A 6,765-nucleotide genomic window follows, 5' to 3' on the forward strand; every position below is an offset into this window, starting at 1 on the left:
TGTAGTCTGGGTTATGATCCCCTTTGCCTGCAATATAAGTTAGCACTCAGTTTTTGCAGTCAGATAGCGAACATTATTGTGAACAAGAGCCTGGAACCAGCTGTGAATTAAATCAAATTATCAGAAAAATTACTAACATGCCAAATGTGATCTACCAGGATTGCAGCCCCATGCTGTGCTGTGTTATTCCTTGCTGGCCTGATTGCTGTGTGTGAGGATAGCCTAGTCCTGCCACTCAGATCCATGCAAATGCTCCTCTGATGGCACCGTGACAGTCACTGGAGAGATCAGAGGAAGGCTGTGGAAATGCCACTGCTGTATCTGTTCCTGAGGTAAGAGTGTGTACAGCTCTGGGTCATCAACAAGACGCATTAACCACGCAGTCTTTAAAAGAGAAATTTGGAAACTTCAGTGTAAATACAGTCATTAAAAACACAGCTGTTCAATGCCAAACAACGTGCAAATGATGTTAGAGTTGCTGCTTTCAGTTTTTCAAAGTGAACCTGCAGTATGTGGGTAATTGTTAATTGATCATGGCGTTGATTAGCTCCTTACAAAGGACAATGGACTTACTGACCAAGAGATAAATTAAGGCCACAGGAGCTCTGAGACAAACTGTTTTTATAAATTTTGGCTCTCAAATATTTTATTCGTCTGGACGAAAATTCCTTGTAGGTTACTTTTCACTGTAATTGATGGTAGGCCTGGGAAAAAGACTGTAGTATTGAAAAGTGATCAGCAAAGATTATTGCCATTCTGAAAACTGTTCAAAATCCCAAATCTGTAACAGAATGCATTTGTGTGTTAACTTGGAGATAAAAAATAAATGAACTTTAAACCCAGACAGGCAGTCATTCAGCTATCCTCTGTAAAACTGTTGCTTCCTTTACTGCAAATGCAGGAACTGAATCAAAACCAGAGATGAGAACGCAATCTGAGTTGGGTATTTATTCCCAGTGGTAATGTTCTTTTTATCAGCTTACGGATGCACAGATACTTACTATTAAATACAGACTGTTGAACACCACTGGCTTTGTTCAGTGAGCTATAGTCAAACCGCATGAGAGCAAAAATTATTTTTCAGCCCTGCAGAGAGTTGCCCGTTGATCCTTGTGGACACCCAACTGGCACCTGGGCTAGCAATGCACAGTTGCTGCAGAGAAGGCCAAGAGCACCCTGGGCTGCATTAGTAGGAATGCTGTTAGCTGTTCAAGGAAGACAATGGCAAAAAATAACTGCAGTGCTGGCTCCAGTTCTGAGCTCCTCAGTACCAGAAAGATGTGGGTTTCCTGGAGCAAGCCCAGCAAAGAGCCATTAGGCTAATTAAAGGACTGAAGCACCTTCTATGAGGAGAGGCTGAGAGAGCTGGGACTATTCACCTGGAGAACAGAAGCCTCAGGGAAGGAAGGATGGGAAGCCAGGCACATCTCAGTAGTGCTCTGAAAGATTTTCCTGATTTTCCTCTGTAAGCTTAAACTATTGCCTAGTTTTCCTACAAATATCTTTTACCATGTAAAGGATTCTTGTCTTCCTTCCACACAATATGGTATTAGCCCTCTTCTTTTGCCTTCTGATCCTGTGGTGCTCTGATAAGGATGATGCCCATGGACTATCATGGTGCTCTGCAATTGATTTTCATCCCTTCAGAGTCTTGTTTTCAGTGATACCACTGGGAAAGACATCTGTGTGGGAAGGATATTTACAGAGCCCATGCACCTCTCATTCTCTGTGGTGGGACTATTTTGGCTGCATCTGTCACAGCTGCCTAAGGAAACACAGAAGCACAGCCCAGCTGTGCCCAGAGCTGAATGCCCTTCTCATGCTTGCATGCTTGGACACTCTATGAAACATGGGCTTGACCTTGCCTATGTCCCTGGCATATGGTAGAGCAGGCTTTAAGCTCCTGTACCCTAAATGTATTATGGGATGCAGCCAGTCTGCACTCACAGAATCATCACAGAATCATAGAATTGTTTGAGTTGGAAGGGACCCTTAAAGATCATCTAGTCCTACCTGAAATCAACAGGGAAATCAAACAGGCCCAAGATGCTGCCCCAGGCTGGGACCAGGTCAGGGACACCTTGCAGATGCCACATGAAGATGCTTTCAGGGTGGGTGGCTCCCAGCACTATGTTTTGGAGCAAAAAAAGCACATCAGCCTGCTGTGTTTTTGTTTTTGGGGCCAGGTAATCAATTTTTATCACTCTGGGAATTGCCAGGCTGGCAGGACTGGGTGTGATGAGCTATTTTTCACTTCTTTGAGTTACTTCTTTGTTTTAGATCGGAGGGAGCTGAGCACTCAGCATAAGTCTGAAAGTCCCAGCAAGTGATCATCAGCACATCTAGGGTCACAGAATCACAGAATCGTAGTGGTTAAAAGGAACCTCCAGGAGACCTCACCACCAACCCATCCGCTCAGCTCTGTCTTGAGCTTGGGCCCAGCAATTTCTTGTGAGCGAGAAATAAGCATTTATCATGTCTTGTAGAGCTTTAGTTGGTTCTTTCAGAAATGTCCTTTCTATGCCAATCTGATAAAATGGATTAAATCCTTGCTGGCCCCCTTCAACCTAACAGCTTCATCAGGATTCAGAAAGTGGAAGCAAACACTGAGACTTACAGAAGATACTAAGCCAGGCTGAGCTGCAAACACCTAGCAGGGCAGAGGAATAATGCCAACAGAAGCGTGGCTGGAAGCAAAATGAGATGGAGCCTGAAAAACATGCAGAGTAATGTCTGAGGCAGAAACAAAATAGAAAAGGAGCACTCCAGGTGTGGGAGAGATGTGGGCAGCAAGGACAGAAAAGCATCTAAGCTGCATATAAACTGCTTTACATTCAATATATCCTACTCTTATACTGGGCATTTACTCTTATATTATGTGTAATTACTAATATGCTTTAAGAGGTTTTGTTCGGAAAATAACCCCTAAGTAAACATCTATTGTATTTCTGCAGGGATTATTTTCCTTCCTTAACTTCTCTATAAGACTGTTTACATGAGTTCATAGTGATAGGACAAGGGGAAATGGTTTTAAACTGAGACAGGGGACGTTTAGGTTAGATATTAGGAGGAAGTTTTTCACCCAGAGGGTGGTGACGCACTGGAACAGGTTGCCCAAGGAGGCTGTGGATGCCCCTGGAGGCATTCAAGGCCAGGCTGGATGTGGCTCTGGGCAGCCTGGTCTGCTGGTTGGCGACCCTGCACATAGCAGGGGGGTTGAAACTGGGTGACCGTTGTGGTCCTTTTCAACCCAGGCCATTCGATGATTCTATGATGATTCTATATTTAAGGAATTTGCAAATTCCCAATTATACCCCTCAGTTGTATTCACAAAGAAATGGCCAGATGTGCAATTTCAGCCCTGTAGGAAAAAAGGGTAAGACCAGAATGTGACCCCAGACAAAGGCTAAAGGTTGGGTTAGATGTGCTACACACAGGCAGCCACAGTTTCTGGACACACACAACAAGTGACAAGAGAAATGTCACATCTTCCTGTCATATCTACACCTGCAGTACACATCTGTCAGCCCAACCAATAGTGTTTTGCTGTGACTGCTGGTATGTAGGGTCAAGTGGTACAGACTAGAGGATGCTGCCATCTGTATCTTGTATCCTCTTGTATCTCTGTTGTTTTCTGTGTGGTTTTTTTTCATCTAAGAAGCAGAACTTTGTTTCCCATATCATAAAGTCTATTAAAAGTAAATAAAAATGTTATTCACTGATGCACACTGCAGCTAGTCTCCGTATCTCAAGCCACAAGTATGTGTTGACATGGGAGCTGGCAGTTGTTTGTTATATAACCAGTCCCACTCCCCAGAAGACCCTTCAGAACAAAATAGCAGTAAACGCTCTATTGAATTAGAAAACACTGTATCTAAAGAAGATTGGGCTGACAGATTTATAATTGCTCAGATCTACTGAGAATTCTGAACAAGACAAGCTCTTTGACCAAAGGCACTTTCTAGCATCTATCTCATCAGTATTCATTAAGTAGAAACGTAGGCTGCTGCGATGAAGGATACCAGATACAGCAACATGAACTTCAGCAACATCAAAAGCAATTAGCTAGGTACTAGAATCAGAGTACTTCCTTCAAAGTGGAAGTGAGCTAGTAAGAATGCAAGATTTTGCATTACAAAAATTGATTGCAATTTCATGATACAAGCGTGGTTACAGAGAAAAAGTGGAAAAACAGTAACTACAGCAGTCAGATGTACTTGCCAATAAATGTCTTTGCTGAGATTGGGTCTGTCTAGCTTTCAGCATTTGTTTTGTTCAAATTTTATATAAAAAAAAAAGGCAGAGCTCTGGGAGAGTCTTTGAGTGATTGAGTCACCATCCCTGGAGATGTTCAAGAAACATTTAGATGTTGTACTAAGGGACGTGGTTTAGAGGGGAATTATTGGTGGCACATGTATGGTTGGATTAGATGATCTTGGAGATCTTTTCCAACCTTGGTGATTCTATGGTTCTATGATTATGATATTTGTGAAACAAGCACTATTCTGATTATATTTAAATACTTCTGAATTAAAAGGAGTTACTAAAAGCATGTCTATGCATATGAAATGAAATAACTTTTTAAATCTAAATCATGGAATCACAGAATGATCTTGGTTGAAAAGGATCATAGCGATTATCTTGTTTCAACCCCCCTGTAGTAGATTTTTTTTTGTTCAAAAGCACATTTGTGGTCACAGATTGACCTGTGATTAATTTTTTTCAATCATTTCATTCATCCGGAAAAACAAGAAGTCAGTTTTTCATAAAACCTTAATTTAATTTTTGTTCATGTCTTAGACCTAACGCATGTTTGAACACAGACCTCCTGTTGACCTCCATGGAAGTTATGCGTCTAAAGGGAAAGCAGAACCAGACTCAGCAGACAGAATTAGCGTTTTTCTAATTGCTTTAATTGGTGTTCAATTTTTCCGCTGTTTAGAGCCCAAGTTACTGACTTTTAATGGGAAAAAGAAACGTATGCTGGAATGAGAATATAATCAGATGGGAAAAATAGATAACAATATTAGAGTTCCAGAAACAGGGCAATTGGTAAATGTGAATGTTTTCATCTGAGTTACAAATACCACTAATTTCCATTTCCGTTGTCACTTCAACTAATTTGTATTCAGGAAACCACATCCCTGGAAATGTGTAAAACATCTACTTTGAGAAACTGGGTGTCAATGCAGATATGTGCAGTCATCATACGGAGACCTCTGGAGCTGTGAAGAAGAAAACGACACTACCTCGACTGAGGACAGTGATTGTGAGTTGACCACAGGGTGGATCTAATTACATTATTCATTAGTTCAGCCTGGGGGTGGGGAGGAAATGACTCAATAGTCAGCAATGACATACTGGAATTATGCTGTTGTTTGTTTTTTTCCAGATGAAACCACGCAAACAGTGACTTTAAAAGCATATCTTTACCACTACCAACTCTATTTAGCATCCAACATCAGCCTTCTGCTGATAACAGTTAACATCTGCATGAGAGCAAAAGGGCAGAGAAGTACTCTGCAGACTCTGCTCATCCTGGGTGCTTGTAGACAATTTCAAGTGGAATGGGCACATAAAAATCAGAGCTGACAAGATGTATTTTTAGCCACATGCTTCTCACCTTGACATCAACATGCAGCATTTGTTTGGGTTTTGGATTTGTAACAGTAATGAAATCCTTGCATCTCCAAGTATCTTCTGAGTCCTAGTAAATTCACTATGCCTACCTGATGAGTATGCAAAGTGAAAAGTCCCTTCTGTAGGATGAGCCACAAATACAATCTGGGACAATACGCTTCTTGTGCAAGACAAGAAATAAAATAGTTTTGGTGCTCAAAAGTAGTGTTGCAGCAATCCTTCACAATTTTCTTTATGAAAATGCTCTCAACACTGCATGGCCTACTGGCCTTCACTGAAACCTCTGAATTTCTTCAGTTCCGCATTAACCGTTAGAAAAGACAACTTTCTTATGATGGCGCCTATGCAGAAAAAAACCTCAGCTTTGAATTAGGTGTCTCTTCTTCTATATGCAGGCACAAGGAATGACATATGATTACACAGAGGGGGACAGATGACTGCTCAGATTGGGAGATGTGGGGATGGAGAGTGTGGCATAATCCCTTTTTCTCCTTCCCTAAATGTTGGGCAACCTGTGCTAGCATGCAGAGAAGACACTACGTTCTCCTACGTTTAATTGTTCAGAACTTATAACTGGAGGTGGTTTTCCTATTCCCATCTCTAGAAATGATTTTTTTTTTCTTCAAAACACTAAAAGTAATGTTTCCTTAGTCAGACAACTGGTAGAGAAATTTCACCCAAAGGAATACAATCCAGCAATCCAGAAATAAGCATAAACTGGATATGAGAATAGAAAATATGGATATTTACATTAATGACAATGGGGTGCTATATCAGAGGCATTTTCAAAGTTTTACAACATCATCCTAATAAAATATAGTATCATAAAATGACTAACAGTCAAACTTTTGGGGTATGCTTACCATAAGTTAACTCTTGTGAAAGCAGTAGTCCTGGACCCTTAAGGGCATTAAGCTTGTTGACTCTTCTACTGTCCACAGATGTAATACAAGAGCTGAAGAAACATATCAGTGATGCCTATGAAATTTCTGCATCCATAATCTGATAGCCCAATTCTGAATTATTTGCATCTCTGGGCTAATGCCCAGTAAAGGAATTGTCAAGTAATCACATCAAAGGCAAACTCATTCCATGCAGAAGGATGTCCATGAATTTTAATGGATT

This window comes from Lagopus leucura, unplaced genomic scaffold (assembly GCF_019238085.1).
Source record: "Lagopus leucura isolate 7727_CA_CO unplaced genomic scaffold, USGS_WTPT01 Super-Scaffold_100001, whole genome shotgun sequence".
Classification (NCBI taxonomy): Eukaryota; Metazoa; Chordata; class Aves; order Galliformes; family Phasianidae; genus Lagopus; species Lagopus leucura.